This window comes from Tachyglossus aculeatus, chromosome 3, assembly GCF_015852505.1.
Source record: "Tachyglossus aculeatus isolate mTacAcu1 chromosome 3, mTacAcu1.pri, whole genome shotgun sequence".
NCBI lineage: Eukaryota > Metazoa > Chordata > Mammalia > Monotremata > Tachyglossidae > Tachyglossus > Tachyglossus aculeatus.
In genome coordinates, this window is record NC_052068.1 from 20,249,394 (window position 1) to 20,266,897 (window position 17,504).

The following is a 17,504-nucleotide window of genomic DNA, read 5'->3' on the forward strand; positions in this document are numbered from 1 at the left end:
AATTAATCTGTGCAGATATATACAAGTGTTGTGGGGAGGGGAAGGAGGTAGGGCGGGGGGGATGGGGAGGAGGAGAGGAAAAAGGGGGCTCGGTCTGGGAAGGCCTCCTGGAGGAGGTGAACTCTCAGTAGGGCTTTGAAGGGAGGAAGAGAGCTAGTTTGGCGGATGTGGGGAAGGAGGGAATTCCAGGCCAGGAAAGGACGTGGGCTGGGGGTCGACGGTGGGACAGGCGAGAACGGGATCACAGTCTTTCACCATTTTCCAGGCAAAGTAACTGAGGCTCAGGGAAGTGAAGTGACTTGCATAAGGTCAGACAGCAGACAAGTGGCAGAACCGGGATTAGAACCCAGGTCCTCCTGATTCCCAGGCCTGTGCCCTAGCCACTATCCCCTGCAGGAGGTGGGAGAAACCCACTGAAGCAAGCCCCACCCCGACCAGGGACCCCTTGGGTAAATATTCCTTGAATTGTTCGTTCATTCATTCATTCATTCGTATTTATTGAGCGCTTACTGTGTGCAGAACATTCATTCATTCAATCGTATTTATTGAGCGCTTACCGTGTGCAGAGCACTGTACTAAGCGCTTGGGAAGTACAAGTTGGCAACATCTAGAGACAGTCCCTACCCAACAGCGGGCTCACAGTCTAGAAGGGGGAGACGGACGACGAAGCAAAACATATTAGCAAAATAAATAGAATAAATACGTACAAGTAAAATAAATAGAGTAATAAATACGTACAAACTTATATACATTTACACAGGTGCTGTGGGGAGGGAAAGGAGGGGGAGAGGAAGGAGGAGGCTCAGTCTGGGAAGGCCTCCCGGAGGAGGTGAGCTGCCAAGTGGGCTCCTGCCCAGCTGGCCTGTGCCCCCTATTTCATTCATTCAGTTGCATTTCTCAAGCTATTACTGGGTGCAGAGCACTGTACTGAGCGCTTGGGAAGTCCAAGTTGGCAACATCTAGAGACAGTCCCTACCCAACAGCGGGCTCATTCATTCATTCAATCGTATTTATTGAGCACTTACTGTGTGCGGAGCACTGTACTAAGCGCTTGGGAAGTCCAAGTCGGCAACATAGAGAGACGGTCCCTACCCAACAGCGGGCTCACAGTCTAGAAGGGGGAGACAGACCACAAACCAAAACACGTTAACAAAATAAAATAAATGGAATAGTAAATATGTACTAGCAGAAGGGGGAGGCAGACCACAAACCGAAACACGTTAACAAAATAAAATAAATGGAATAGCAAATATGTACAAGTAGAATGGAGTAAAAAATCTGTATTCATTCATTCATGCATCTGGTAGCTCAGTGGAAAGAGCCCGGGCTTTGGAGTCAGAGGTCATGGGTTCGAATTCCGACTACCAGTTGTCAGCTGTGTGACTTTGGGCAAGTCACTTCTCTGAAATACAGTGTACTTAACGCTTGGGAGTGAACAGTATAACAGGAAACAGACACGTTCCCGCCCACAACGAGCTCAGACAGTCTATACAGACAGTACCCCACAACCCAGCCGGGCTACCATCCTGGAAAATGTTGTGTCTCGAACGGGTCATATTGGAGAACTGGTTTGCCCATCATCATCAATCGTATTTATTGAGCGCTTACTACGTGCAGAGCACTGTACTAAGCGCTTGGGAAGTACAAATTGGCAACATATTGGCAACATTGCCCAGAGGCTTCACCTGCCGTGAGTCGGCATCCGTTCCCGGCCAGCCCCGACGGGATGGCCACACGCTACAGACGAGTAGCGTCTCCATCCCCCCCATCTTACCTCCTTCCCTTCCCCACAGCACCTGTATATATGTTTGTACATATTTATTACTCTATTTATTTTATTTGTACATATCTATTCTATTTATTTTATTTTGTTAGTATGTTTGGTTTTGTTCTCTGTCTCCCCCTTTTAGACTGTGAGCCCACTGTTGGGTAGGGACTGTCTCTAGATGTTGCCAATTTGTACTTCCCAAGCGCTTAGTACAGTGCTCTGCACACAGTAAGCGCTCAATAAATACGATTGATGATGATGATGATGAGTAAAAATTGCACCGAAAATCCCCATCTGTCACTTCTGCCCATCCACTCGCCCCTAGCTCACTGCCCACCCCTCCTCAAGACTGTAGGCTTGCTGTGGGCAGAGAATGTGTCTGTTATATCGTCCTCTCCCAACCAATCAATCAATCAATCGTATTTATTGAGCGCTTACTGTGTGCAGAGCACTGTACTAAGCGCTTGGGAAGTACAAGCCGGCAACATATAGAGACAGTCCCTACCCAACAGTGGGCTCACAGTCTAGAAGGGGGAGACAGAGAACAAAACCAAACATACTGACAAAATAAAATAAATGGATTAGATAGGTACAAGTAAAATAAATAAATCATTATCATTATCAAACTTATTTATTGAGTGCTTACTATGTGCAGAGCACTGTACTAAGCACTTGGGAAGTACAAATTGGCAACATATAGAGACAGTCCCTACCCAACAGTGGGCTCACAGTCTAAAAGGGGGAGACAGAGAACAAAACCAAGCATACTAACAAAATAAAATAAATGGATTAGGTAGGTACAAGTAAAATAAATAAATCATCATCATCATCAATCGTATTTATTGAGCACTTACTATGTGCAGAGCACTGTACTAAGCGCTTGGGAAGTACAAATTGGCAACACATAGAGACAGTCCCTACCCAACAGTGGGCTCACAGTCTAAAAGGGGGAGACAGAGAACAAAACCAAACATACCAACAAAATAAAATAAATAGAATAGATATGTTCTAATAGAAATAAATAAATAAATAGAGTAATAAATATGTACAAACATATATGCATATGTACAGGTGCTGTGGGGAAGGGAAGGAGGTAAGATGCAGGGGATGGAGAGGGGGAGGAGGGGGAGAGGAAGGAAGGGGCTCAGTGTGGGAAGGCCTCCACACTGTACCAGGCGCTTGGTACAGTGCTGTGCACGCAGTAAGCTCTCAATAAATGCGATTTACTGACCGACTCTCCTGATTTTTGCACCTTTTTTGGCCCTCCCCTCCCGCTCCCCCGATTCCTCCCTCCCCACAACCCCCAGGTCAGCCCAGCATGCCACAGTGTAATCAGTATTTTAGAAGTTAACCACAGTGACAGCTTCTGACCAGGGCACGCCCCTTCTCTCCTCTATTAATAATAATAATAATAATTTTAGACTGTGAGCCCACTGTTGGGTAGGGACTGTCTCTATATGTTGCCAATTTGTACTTCCCAAGCGCTTAGTACAGTGCTCTGCACATAGTAAGCGCTCAATAAATACGATTGATGATGATGATGATAATAATAATGGTATTGTTTTTTTAATCAATCGTATTTATTGAGCACTTACATTGTGCAGAGCATTGTATTAAGCGCTTGGGAAGTACAAGTTGGCAACATATAGAGACAGTCCCTACCCAACATGACGTTTATTAAGCGCTTACTATGTGCAAAGCACTGTTCTAAGCTTTGGAGAGGTTACAAGGCGATCATGAGCCCACTCTTCTAGACTGTGAGCCCACTGTTGGGTAGGGACCGCCTCTATATGTTGCCGACTTGTACTTCCCAAGCGCTTAGTACAGTGCTCTGCACACAGTAAGCGCTCAGTAAATACGATTGATCGATTGATTGATCAGGTTGTCCCACAGGGAGCTCACAGTCTTCAGCCCCATTGTACAGGTGAGGGAACTGAGTCACAGAGAAGTCAAGTGACTTGACCAAAGTCACACAGCTGACAATTGGCAGAGCCGGGATTCGAACCCATGTCCCCTGACTCCAAAGCCCGGGCTCTGTCCACTGAGCCAGGCTGCTTCTCAACCGCTTACTATGTGCAAGGCACTGTACTAAGCGCTGGGGTAGATACAAGCAAATCAGGTTGGACACGGTCCCTGTCCCATGTGGGGCTCACAGTCTCAATCCCAGTTTTACAGGTGAGGTAACTGAGGTACAGGGAAGTGAAGTGACTTGGCCAAGGTCACACAGCAGACAAGTGGCAGAGCCGGGATTAGAACCCATCACCTTCTCACTCCCAGGCCCGGGCTCTTTCCACTACGCCGTGCCGCGTCTCGCTTTGTACTTTCTGTTTACGGCAGCATCGCTTCCCGCTCACGACACGCCTTTCCTCGTCTTGAATTTTAGTAATAATAATAATAATTGGATGTATTGAGCACTTACTGAACGCCAAAGCAGTGTGCTAATTGCTGGGGTAGATAGACGGTTAATCAAAGTTCCTGGCCCACACGTGGCTCTCAGTCGGAGGGAAAAATGGATCACTTATCTTCCAGACTGTAAGGTCGTTGTGGGCCGTGAATTCATTCATTCATTTAATCGTATTTATTGAGCACTTCCTGTTGGCCAAGCACCTTACTAAGCGCTTGGGAGCGTACGATATAATAATAAACAGACGCGTTCCCTGCCCGTAACGAGCTCACAGTCTAGAGGGGGAGATGGACGTTAATATAAATAATAAATAAACAGGTAAGGTTTCTGTGATATTGTTGTCGTACTCTCCTGAGCATGTAGTACAATCAGTCAATCGTATTTATTGAGTGCTTACTGTGTGCAGAGCACTGTACTAAGCGCTTGGGAAGTCCAAATTGGCAACGTGTAGTACAGTGTTCTGCACAGAGTAAGCACCCAATAAATACGACTGATTGAGAAGCAGCGTGGCTCAGTGGAAAGAGCCCGGGCTTTGGAGTCCGAGGTCATGGGTTCGAATCCCGGCTCCACCACTTGTCAGCTGTGTGACTTTGGGCCAGTTACTTCTCTGGGCCTCAGTTCCCTCATCTGGAAAATGGGGATGAAGTCCGTTTGCCCCACGTGGGACAGCCTAATCACTCTGTATCCTCCCCAGCGCTTAGAACCGTGCTTTGCACATAGTAAGCGCTTAATAAATGCCATCATTATTATTATTATTATTCCCGTTTTACAGATGAGGAATCCGAGGCCCAGAAAAATGAAGTGACCCGCCCAAGATCACGCAGCCGCTAAATGACAGAGCAGTGGATTAGAATCCGGGTCTCCCGACTTCCGATCCTGTGCTCTTTCTACTAGGCCACACTGTCTCACCTGCCCTGGATATCTTTTAGGACTTGATGTCCCTGCTTTATTTTTGCTTTCGACTGGCGGTTATTCTCAGCGACCTGCACAGCAACCTACATTCATCTCTCAGGGCGCATTTTCCCCTTTATTCGTGCATTTGGAGATGGAACAGGGTCGGAGGAATCACTATTTAAATCTGTGAGTGAAGGACATTAATAGGTGTTATTCATAATGTAATATCAGGAGAGGGGAGGAAGTTGAACAATAATGTAAATTAGATAATGAACATCTGGGGGCTTTTCTGAGTGGTGGCGAATTAAGCGTCAGTGGTCTTTGGAAGGCCAAATAACTGGATTTAGCGTATTTTGGACACATAACCAGGAGAACTGATTCTCTGGAGAAGACAGGAATGCTAGGAAAAGTCCAGGGAAAACGCAGACCAACGGTTAGATGAATGGAGACCGTAACAGCAATAACGGAAGAACCATTAGAAAGGTTACGGGGTTATGGCAGACGACAGGACGTTCTGGAGAAAATACATCCATAGAGTCGCTATGGGTCAGAAAAAACTCAACGGCACTTCATCATCATCATCAATCGTATTTATTGAGCGCTTACGGTGTGCAGAGCACTGTACTAAGCGCTTGGGAAGTACAAATTTTAGACTGTGAGCCCACTCTTTTAGACTGTGAGCCCACTGTTGGGTAGGGACCGTCTCTATGTGTTGCCAATTTGTACTTCCCAAGCGCTTAGTACAGTGCTCTGCACATAGTAAGCGCTCAATAAATACGATTGATTGATTGATTGATTGAAATTGGCAACACATAGAGACAGTCCCTGACAGTAACAATAACAATGCTCTTCTTGGAATAATTTTAGTTTTTCCTCTTGGCAGATTATCTTCTTCAAGCTTCGAAAAGTCTTGCGTTTCTGTGTTGAAATGCAGGAAATGACTAATTGTATTTAGCCAAGGAGATTTAGAAGTATTTTGTGGCAGCAGTTCTTCGGGCAGTGAATGTGTTTTTTACTTGCTGGGTTGTTTTTGTTTTGTGGATTTTACGTGGGAGGTTTCTGGTTGATTTTTGCGGCTTCCCGTTTCCACCTTCATCGTCATCACCACCACTGCTATCATCATTAAGCGCTCAATAAATACGATGGAATTAATGTTGTTGCACCAGAAGCAAAAGCCTGGGTTTCCCACTCTCCAGGCCCTCACAGTGGAGGAGACACGGCAGATTTACATTTCTCCCGAGTGGTGAGAGCGGGAAGAAGAACAAGGACCTCAAAATAGTAGCACAGATAGGTCGGGTTGTAATAACTTTGAATACCTGGGCGGGATTAGACAGTTCCTCCTCACGCCAGCAAGGAAACCTGCTTCCACCATGCTCTGTGCCTGCAGGGCTGAGGACAAAATTCCTGACTTCATCATCATCATCACCAATCGTATTTATTGAGCGCTTACTATGTGCAGAGCACTGTACTAAGCGCTTGGGAAGTACAAATTGGCAACATATAGAGACGGTCCCTACCCAACAGTGGGCCCACAGTCTAAAAGGGGAAGACAGAGAACAAAACCAAACATACTAACAAAATAAAATAAATACAATAGATATAATAATAATAATAATAATATAATGATAGCATTTATTAAGCGCTTACTATGTGCAAAGCACTGTTCTAAGCGCTGGGGAGGTTACAGGGTGATCAGGTTGTCCCCCGGGGGGCTCACAGTCTTAATCCCCATTTTACAGATGAGGTAACTGAGGTGCAGAGAAGTGAAGTGACTTGCCCAAAGTGACACAGCTGACAAGTGGCGGAGCTGGGATTTGAACCCACGACCTCTGACTCCAAACCCCGGGCTCTTCCCACTGAGCCACGCTGCTTCTCTATGTACAAGTTATGTACAAGATATGTACAAGTTAAATAAATATAGGCCCTGCTGAGAGCTCACCTCCTCCAGGAAGCCTTCCCAGACTGAGCCCCTTCCTTCCTCTCCCCCTCGTCCCCCCTCCATCCCCCCCCATCTTACCTCCTTCCCTTCCCCACAGCACCTGTATATATGTATATATGTTTGTACATATTTTTTACTCTATTTATTTATTTTATTTGTACATATCTATTCTATTTATTTTATTTTGTTAGTATGTTTGGTTTTGTTCTCTGTCTCCCCCTTTTAGACTGTGAGCCGTAGGGACTGTCTCTATATGTTGCCAATTTGTACTTCCCAAGCGCTTAGTACAGTGCTCTGCACATAGTAAGCGCTCAATAAATACGATTGATGATGATGATAGTAATAAATATGTACAAACATATATACATATATACAGGTGCTGTGGTGTGACTTCCATCCCTGCTGGGGCTTGGAGCCTGTGTTGTGCATTTGTCTGTTTTGTGTGTTAAAGTGTCATCACTCCTGACTGTGTGTGTCTCTAATCCTTTCCCCCCGCCCACATAAAATCTTAGATTGTGAGCACCACCCCCCAAGACAAGGGACCGTGCCTAATTCCCATCTGTGTTTTCCCTCCCAGAGCTTAGTACAGTGCTGTGCACACAGTAAACACTTAAAAAAGCTATTGCTACCAATACTGCATGGGTACTCAGGGTGACTATTGGCCTACCTTGACTTGCGGAGTGGGAATTTGTTGGGAAAGCTCCTTGCAGGACATGAGATTTTAGGAGGACTTTGAGGAAAGGGAGAGCCGTGGCATCTTTGAAGGAGGAAGGAATTCCAGGCAGGGATCGACAGCGTGCTGTTAAGGCTCGGCTTTCCCTTGATAATTTGGTATCCTTCCTTGGATTAACGCTTCATGCCAGTCGCCTACCCGGATGATAATAATAGTAATAATTGATGGCATTTATTAAGCGCTTGCTATGTGCAAAGCCCTGTTCTAAGCGCCGGATATGGACATCCTGCTGGACTTGAAGCTTCGGTTATTGTTTTCCTCATCCGTTTCTTCCCAGGTCATTCAGGAGCCTTCTAGAATGGACTCCGATGTCTCCTGGTCCCCTCTTGTCTTTTAAATTACAGTGAGAATTTCAGGTCTCTGTGCCGTGTTTAATTCTGATAAGTAGCTAGGGTAAATGGGAAATCATACACCGGGCTCTGCTTTATTGCTGATGAATTTTTCAGTGGAAGCTCGGGCTTTATTTAAAAATGCCAAGTGAAAAGTTTGTTTCACCCTTTCGCACGAAACTGATACCTATTAGGATACCTTTATTCCTCTTGGAATAAAGAGGAAGGTTATTATAAAGCGGCTGGGGCTCTAGCTGACGTACAGTGTTAAAGTTGCTCTTCTCTGGTTTTAGGGTTTGAAAGTATTCTTGAAGGGCTGTTTGGACCTGGACTATTGAAAGACGTCAGTTTTTTTAAAGGTACGAAATCCTTTGTTGTTGTTGTTGTTGTACTTGTTTTCTAATGACAGAAGCAGCAGTCGCTTGACAGTGTATGTGTCACCTTGGTGATTTGCGCCCCAGTGTCCTTCCCTCCATTCTTGCTCTGTTCCTTCTGGTTTAAAACAACGAATATGTATAGTTGCTAGAAATATGCATATTGGCTTCTGCAGCAAATAATTTCTCTGAGACCTTTACAAGTTGAGAAACTGGGAGAGTGATTACCGCAAGGCAAAATCAGGTGTCCGAAGAGCTTAGGAAGTAACATTCTTGAAACCGGTAACATACTTGGCTTGCATACGCGTGTGTCACGTTGGAGCTATGAAGTAATTTGCCGTTCCTTTCGTTTTTTCAGACTGTGAGCCCGAAGGTATTTCTGATTGGTCTTTTGATGAAAATTGTCTATTTTGCTGCTTAAGAAGAGAAAAAGTAAAGGTAACAGTGGAGCTTATGGAGACTTTAGAGCCGTGGATTGTCTAGTGTGGTGTGTTTTATGTTGTAAATTTTATTTATATATTTGTCGCCGAGGATTGGTAGTAAAGAAGGGAGTGATCAGTTTGTGCTTTTGGCTGAATGGTCACCTATTGTAGATGATTTGGCAGTTCCAAAAGGCAGCTCATCGTTACCTGTGGTCTTTTAAATGACAGTGAGAATTGCAAGTCTCTGTGCCGTGTTTAATTTTTATAAGTATCTAGGGTAAATGGGAAATCATACACCGGGCTCGGCTTTATTGCTGATGAATTTTTCAGTGGAAGCTTGGTCTTTAGTTAAAAATACCAAGTGAAAAGTTTGTTTCACCCTTTCGCATGAAACTGATACCTATTAGGACAGGATTCAGAATTTGCTTAATAAAGTAATGCCATTAATTTGGAGAGCATCTACCAACTTAGGCCGGAATCTCCTTCATTTCGTCGGCACATCAGTTCTCAGAGGCAGGCTTTATTCGCCTTTTGTGGATGAAGGAACGGGACTGTCTCTATATGTTGCCAACTTGTACTTCCCAAGCGCTTAGTACAGTGCTCTGCACACAGTAAGCGTTCAATAAATACGATTGATGATGAAAGACAGGTGAGGTGCTAAAGGTGACGACACAGGCCAGTGGCAGAGCTGTCTTAAGAAACTGTGTCTCCCGAGTCCCACAACCAGGCTCTTTCCCCTAAACCCCCCTCTCCCCACCAATTCTCAGTTACTGGGGGACTGAAACAGTTTCCCGTGTCTCTATATGTCGCCGATTTGTACTTACCAAGTGCTTAGTACACTGCTCTTCACGCTCAATAAATACGATCGAACGAACGAATGATTAAGTAGCCACTAGTTCTCAGCGTGTTCATGAAAAAGTCATGGGAGAAGATTAAATGTATAATAATAAGAATAGTAATGGCATTTATTAAGCACTTGCCATGTGCAAAGCACTGTTCTAAGCGCTGGGGAGGTTACAAGGTGATCAGGTTGTCCCACAGCGGGCTCACAGTCTTAATCCCCATTTTACAGATGAGGGAACCGAGGCCCAGAGAAGTCAAGTGACTTGCCCAAAGTCACACAGCTGACAAGCGGTGGAGCCGGGATTCGAGCCCATGACCTCTGACTCCAAAGCCCGGGCTCTTTCCGCTGAGCCACGCTGCTTTTCATCCCTTTATAATATAGTATGTGATATATCATATAAATGGTATATATGATATATAATATATATATAATACAAATATATATAATATAATATGAGGCCATGCTGCCTCTCATCCTTTCTCATCCCTTTATAATCCCTTTAATGTATAGTAATAATAATAATAATAATGATGGCATTTGTTAAGCGCTTACTATGTGCAAAGCACTGTTCTAAGCACTGGGGAGGATACAAGGTGATCAGGTTGTCCCACTTGGGGCTCACAGTCTTCATCCCCATTTTACAGATGAGGTCACTGAGGCCCAGAGAAGTGAAGTGACTTGCCCAAAGTCACACAGCTGGCAATTGGCGGAGCCGGGATTTGAACCCATGACCTCTGACTCCAAAGCCCATGCTCCTTCCAATGAGCCACGCTACACATCTACCTGACTTCAGCTGTGCTATTTTTAATCTCCTGCAGTTATGCCACCATTCATTCATTCATTCAATCGTATTTATTGAGCGCTTACTGTGTGCAGAGCACTGGACTAAGCGCTTGGGAAGTACAAGTCGGCAACATATAGAGACGGTCCCTACCCAACAACGGTTTGAAACTGGTGTTTCCGTTGTTATTTTCTGTCAAATAAACGTGTCCCCCATACTTCTGTTTTTTCACTCCATTTTTCGCGCAGATTTGATGACAATCATTTCGAGTACGGGAATCAAGTTATTGAAATGTTTTGCTGTTCGAACCATGTGAAATATTTGCATATGGTGGTGGGATGTGTAATTTGGCACTTTAAAGTCTCCAAATCATCATCATCAATCGTATTTATTGAGCGCTGACTGTGTGCAGAGCACTGTACTAAGCGCTTGGGAAGTACAAACTGGATCAATCTGATGCACGCTTTTGGATAAACGTGAATCTCTAGTGGCACACATTTTGATTTTAAGGCATTTAAGAAGGACTTGGCTATTAGAGCGGAGTGACAGCGAGGAGTCCAGGCTGATAGCGAGGCTGCGGGCTTCAGGAACAGGAGGGTCGTGGTGGTGATGGTGGAAACGGAGCAGGAGAAGTTGGGAGCAGGGAGGGGTTTAGGAGGGACACCCCGAAAATGGCTTTTTAAGAATGTTTCTCCTAATAAATAAATTCTGGGGATGATTTTAAGGGGCATGATTAGAGAGTTGGATTGAAAGACTGGAATTTTTTTGGTGCCTTCTTGTGTTGAGTGGATATTCTTGCGTATTTGAGAAGCAGCACGGCTCAGTGGAAAGAGCCCCGGCTTTGGAGTCAGAGGTCATGGGTTCAAATGGGTTCCCCTTTTAGACTGTGAGCCCACTGTTGGGTAGGGACTGTCTGTATATGTTGCCAATTTGTACTTCCCAAGCGCTTAGTCCAGTGCTCTGCACATAGTAAGAGCTCAATAAATACAATTGATGATTGATGATGAAATGCAGGCTCTGCCAATTGTCAGCTGTGTGACTTTGGGCAAGTCACTTCACTTCTCTGGGCCCCAGTTCCCTCATCTGTAAAATGGGGATTAAGACTGTGAGCCCCCCTTTGGGACAACCTGATCACCTTGTAACCTCCCCAGCGCTTAGAACAGTGCTTTGCACATAGTAAGCGCTTAATAAATGCCATCATTATTATTATTATTATTATTATTATTTGCTGCTTCATGAGAAGCAGTGTGGCTCAGTGGGCAGAACATGGGCTTTGGAGTCAAAGGTCATGGGTTCAAATCCCAGCTCTGCCAATTGTCAGCTGTTTGACGTTGGGCAAGTCACTTCACTTCTCTGTGCCTCAGTTACCTCATCTGCAAAATGGGGATTAAGGCTGTGAGCCCCCCTTTGGGACAACCTGATCACCTTGTAACCTCCCCAGCGCTTAGAACAGTGCTTTGCACATAGTAAGCGCTTAATAAATGCCATCATTATTATTATCATTATTTGCTGCTTCATGAGAAGCAGCGTGGCTCAGTGGGCAGAACATGGGCTTTGGAGTCAGAGGTCATGGGTTCAAATGCCGGCTCTGCCAATTGTCAGCTGTGTGACTTTGGGCGAGTCACTTCACTTCTCTGTGCCTCAGTTACCTCGTCTGCAAAATGGGGATTAAGGCTGTGAGCCCCGTGTGCGACAACCTGATCACCTTGTAACCTCCCCAGCGCTTAGAACAGTGCTTTGCACATAGTAATCGCTTAGTAAATGACATTATTATTATTATTATTATTTAATTCTCACAGTGGCTTTCAGAGAGAAAGCCAAAATGAATTTGACAGAAGTCTTCCCTGTTATTCAGGGATGCACAGGGCTATAACACTACCTTTCAGAATCTACATAGTCATTTCTGGGAAGTTTTTCTTACAGGAAACTAGATCAGGAATGTCGTGGTCAATCAGTTGGTGGGATTTATTGAGCTTCTACTCAGTGCTAAGCACTGCGTGAAGCCCTGGGGAGAGTATAACAAGGGGTTTACGATCTAATGGGGGTGCAGGACTTCCCTCTTCATTCATTCATTCATTCATTCAGTCGTATTTATTGAGCGCTTACTGTGTGCAGAGCACTGGACTAAGCGCTTGGGAAGCACAAGTTGGCAACAATAGTTGTCTCTATATCTTGCCAATTTGTACTTCCCAAGCGCTTAGTCCAGTGCTCTGCACATAGTAAGCGCTCAATAAATACGATTGATGATGATGATGTACAGAGACGGTCCCTACCCAGCAACGGGCTCACAGTCTAGAAGGGGGAGACAGAGAACAAAACAAAACATATTAACAAATGAAATAAATAGAATAAATATGTACAAATAAAATAAATAGAGTAATAAATATTAAGAGCCCTCTAGTCTGGGGTTGAATTTCAGCCACCACAGAATCCCCCATTCTGTACGTGACTGACCTACCTTTTCTGGGCTTGGCCCGATTCCCCTCCGTAGTCTATGGGAAGATGTACTTCCCAAGCGCTTAGTACAGTGCTCTGCACATAGTAAGTGCTCAATAAATACAATTGATGATGATGATGATGATTCAAGCCCTGCGCTTTTGAGCTCCATGAGCCCCTGATACACAGGATTTGTAGAATAGACTCGCTTGGGCGTAATGGTACCTCAAAGAAGAAGAGCGTCAGAGGTGTGATATATGGGAGTTAATCTATTTCAGCCATATCCAGGTTCCATTTTTATAGGCAGATGACTGAACTCGGTCAAGACTATATATTGCACGTCCCCCCTCCCCTCCCGCCATTGTAATCGTTGAGGAAACGGAGGGATGCACCACAAAGGGATTTGTCGTAGGTCACACAACAGGCAAGCGGCAGAGGCAGAATTAGGACCCAGGTCCTCCGATTCCCAGGCCCGTTCGCTTTCCACTAATAATAATAATAATAATGATGGCATTTATTAAGCGCTTACTATGTGCAAAGCACCGGTCTAAGCGCTGGGGAGGTTACAAGGTGATCGGGTTGTCCCACGGGGGGCTCACAGTCTTAACCCCCGTATGAGGGAACTGAGGCACAGAGAAGTCGAGTGACTTGCCCAAAGTCACCCAGCTGACAATTGGCAGAGCCGGGATTTGAACACATGACCTCTGACTCCAAAGCCCGGGCTCTTTCCGCTGAGCCACGCTGCTTCTCTTAATAATGATGGCATTGATTAAGTGCTTACTGTGTGCAAAGCACTGTTCTACTGTTCTGTCCACTAGGCCCTGCTGCTTCTGTCATGCTGAAGCCGCAGTTGGGGGCAAGGTGAGGTGGGGGGTGGGGGTGAAATCAGTCAATAATAATAATAATAATAGCAGTTATTAAGCGCTTACTATGTGCAAAGCACTGTTCTAAGCGCTGGGGACGTTGCAAGGTGATCGGGTTGTCCCACGGGGGGCTCACAGTCTTAATCCCCATTTTACAGATGAGGGAACTGAGAGGGAACTGAGGCCCAGAGAAGTAAAGTGGCTTGCCCAAAGTCACACAGCTGGCTATTGGCGGAGCCGGTATTTGAACCCATGACCTCCGACTCCAAAGCCCGGGCTCTTTCTACTGAACCACGCTGCTTCTCCAGGGTAGCTCCTCTAGACCGTGAGCTCGTTATGGGCAGGTATATGTCTTTGTTGTTGTGTTGTACTCTCCCAAGCGCTTAATACAGTGCTCTGAACACAGCGCTCAATAAAGATGATTGAATGAATGAATGGATGAATTTATTGAGTGTTTACTGTCTGTGGAGCATCAGTTAGATCAGAGAAGCAGCATTGCTCAGTGGAAAGAGCCTGGGCTTTGGAGTCAGAGGTCATGGGTTCAAATCCCGGCTCCGCCAATTGTCAGCTGGGTGACTTTGGGCAAGTCACTTCAATTCTCTGGGCCTCAGTTCCCTCATCTGTAAAATGGGGATGAAGACTGTGAGCCCCCTGTGAAACAACCTGATCACCTTGTAACCCCCCCAGCACTTAGAACAGTGCGCTGCACATAGTAAGTGCTTAATAAATGCCATTATCATTATTATTATTATCATTCCCTGCCCACAACGAGTTTACAGTCAAGAAGACAAAAGATTAATCGAAGAAAGCCTCTTGGAGGTAATGTGATATCAGAGGGCTCTTGAAAATGAGGAGCTTGGGGGAAAATTCAAAGGCGGTTGAAGGCTTAAATGCCCTTTTCTGTATTTGGATATTTTGTTGCTCAGTAGTAGCGTGAAATTTAAGCCATTTCGTGGGGGGAAAGGAAGATTAGCAAACACACTTGGACAGATATTCAGTAGTTACGAGTCTGGGAAGAGAAGTAAAAAGCAGAAGTGGATAAATCAATGAGGCCAGAAAGTTCTTGAGGGGATGGCATGACTCGAAGGTGTGGGGATTAATTAGGGAGTGTCTCATGGTGTGCTTAGAAGGGCCGTAGGGGACCCGAGGGATGCGGCTTAGCGAAGCTGACCAACGGAAAGGGTTCATGAGCCGTTCACTGGAGGAGGGAGGTTTGCTTGGGAAGCGCAAAAATGTGAGCTGAGAGCCCGTTGTTGGGTACGGACCGTCTCTCTATGTTGCCAACTTGTACTTCCCAAGCGCTTAGTACAGTGGTCTGCACACAGTAAGCGCTCAATAAATACGATTGATTGAATGAATGAATGAAGAGAGCAGGCGGCTGGGGAAGCTAGCTAGCTGATGGGCCCCTTGAACATCGTGGTCGGAGAGTTTTTTTGTCACGTGCAGAACTCTGTAGCGAGTGCGGCAGAAATAGCAGACCCAATCTTTGCCCGTATTTGCTGGAGGAGACATCACACACACTCCAGGTATCGAAAGCAAAATTAATACAGAGCCAACTCCTGATGTTCAGGTATAATGAAGATCGAAGGCCGAAGGATCTGTGTTTTAGTCCCGGCTCTGCCTTGCGGGTGCCGTGTGACCCAGGGAAAGTCACTTCACTTCTCTATGCCTCAGTTCCCTCATCTGTAAAATAGGGATTAAGACTGTGAGCCTGCCTTGTGGGTATCAGGTATAATGAAGACCGAAGGCAGAAGGATCTGTGTTTTAGTCCCGGCTCTGCCATATGGGTGCCTTGTGACCTTGGGGAAGTCACTTCACTTCTCTGTGCCTCAGTTCCCTCATCTGTAAAATAGGGATTAAGACTGGGAGCCCCAAGAGGGACGTGGACTGTGTCCAAGATGATTAGCTTGCCTCTACCCCAGCACTCAGTACGGTGTCTGCTCATTGTCAGCCCTCCTTAACAAATACCATTTTTAAAAAATGTGGGACAGGTTGGAAAGGGCCACAGGAATGATTGAAGTGACTGGAGTCAGTCAATCAATCAATCGTATTGAGCGCTTACTGTGTGCAGAGCATTGTACTAAGCGCTTGGGAAGTACAAGTTGGCAACATATAGAGACAGTCATCATCATCAATCATATTTATTGAGCGCTTACTGTGTGCAGAGCACTGTACTAAGCGCTTGGGAAGTACAAGTTGGTAACATATAGAGACGATCCCTACCCAACAGCAGGCTCACAGTCTAAAAGGGGGAGACAGAGAACAAAACCAAACATACTAACAAAATAAAATAGAGTAGATATGTACAAGTAAAATAAATAGAGTAATAAATATGTACAAACATATATACAGGTGCTGTGGGGAAGGGAAGGAGGTAAGTGATTTTAGTCTAGAAACTTCTTCTGGGGAGAAAGTGAGGCTTTTGAAGAAGGGAAGGGACACCTTCCCTATTCAAATAAATCATCGAAGGAGGTGTTTTGAACTGCCTCTTCAAACTCATTTAAGACCTTTAGAAATAATACTCCCCTCAGAAAGGGGATGGGAAATTAGATGATGTGGTGCCTTCAAGCAACCTCTCCAAATTGGACGTTTGGAAACTGTAGAACTTCAGGAATTGGAGTTTTAAACTTAAGAGCGGCAGTTGAATGGTCAACTCACCTAGTGTTGCGATGAAACGCAGAGAGATTAAATCCTGTAGAGCCAGTTACTAAGGGAAGCCCCAGAAAGACTTCATGGTGCTTTGTAGGCCTCTTTATTTGTGATTTGTGCTAAACTGTACTGTTACTCGGAATATATGAATGTTCAGCACTTGAATTGATTTGAGAGCGCAGTTGTTAAAGGGCAAAATTTTAGTATCCTATTAAATCAGATTGATTCTGGATATGAAAAATGGAAGCAATTTTACAGTGTCAAAAGGAGTCAATTTCATTGTTTGGCGGGAGGGCTTCTTTTTTAAGCAATTGAAAATGTTTGTGTTACAGCATTGTTGAAACTGATACTACAACTCTTTACTTATACTGACCATGTAATATTTCAAGCCTTATAGGGAAGCAGTCAATTTCATTGTTTGGCGGGAGGCCTTCTTTTTTAAGCAATTGAAAATGTTTCTGTTACAGCATTGTTGAAACTGATACTACAGCTCTTTACTTATACTGACCATGTAATATTTCAAGCCTTATAGGGAATCAGCATGGCCTACTGGGAGTCAGAAGGTCATGGGTTCTAATCCCAGCTCTACCATTTGTCTGCTGTGCGACCTTGGGCAAGTCACCTCACTTCTCTGGGCCTCAGTTACCTCATCTGTAAAATGGGGATTGAGACTGTGAGCCCCATGTGGGACAGGGACTGCGTCCATCCCGATTTGCTTGCATCCACCCAAGCGCTTAGTGCAGTGCCTGGCATATAGTAAGAGCTTAACAAAAACCACAAAACCAAACAAGTAGACAGGCGTCAATACCATCAATGTAAATAAATATAATTATAGATATATACACATCATTAATAAAATAAATAGAGGACTAAGTATGTACAAATAGACACAAGTGCTGTGCCATTCATTCATTCAGTCATCTTTATTGAGCGCTTACTGTGTGCAGAGCACTGTATTAAGCGCTTGGAAGTACAAGTCCCCTCCCCATCCCCCCCGGCCTTACCTCCTTCCCCTCCCCACAGCACCTGTGTGTGTGTATGTGTGTGTGTGTGTACATATATATATAT

General features: G+C 45.0%; 1 protein-coding gene across 7 annotated transcripts in view; it reads left to right on the plus strand.

The window, feature by feature from the left end:
* The window catches only part of LCOR (ligand dependent nuclear receptor corepressor), a 223,237-nt gene that overhangs the window by 85,917 nt on the left and 119,816 nt on the right, over positions 1 to 17,504 (plus strand). For 6 of the 7 annotated variants that reach the window (XM_038743485.1, XM_038743486.1, XM_038743490.1 and 3 more), the window contains 2 exons: positions 8,361 to 8,426; positions 8,800 to 8,879. The exons of the other annotated variant lie outside the window; for it this stretch is intronic. The gene's annotated coding sequence lies outside the window, so the exon portion shown is untranslated. The remainder of the gene's footprint in view (positions 1 to 8,360; positions 8,427 to 8,799; positions 8,880 to 17,504) is intronic. 7 annotated transcript variants of the gene reach the window in all.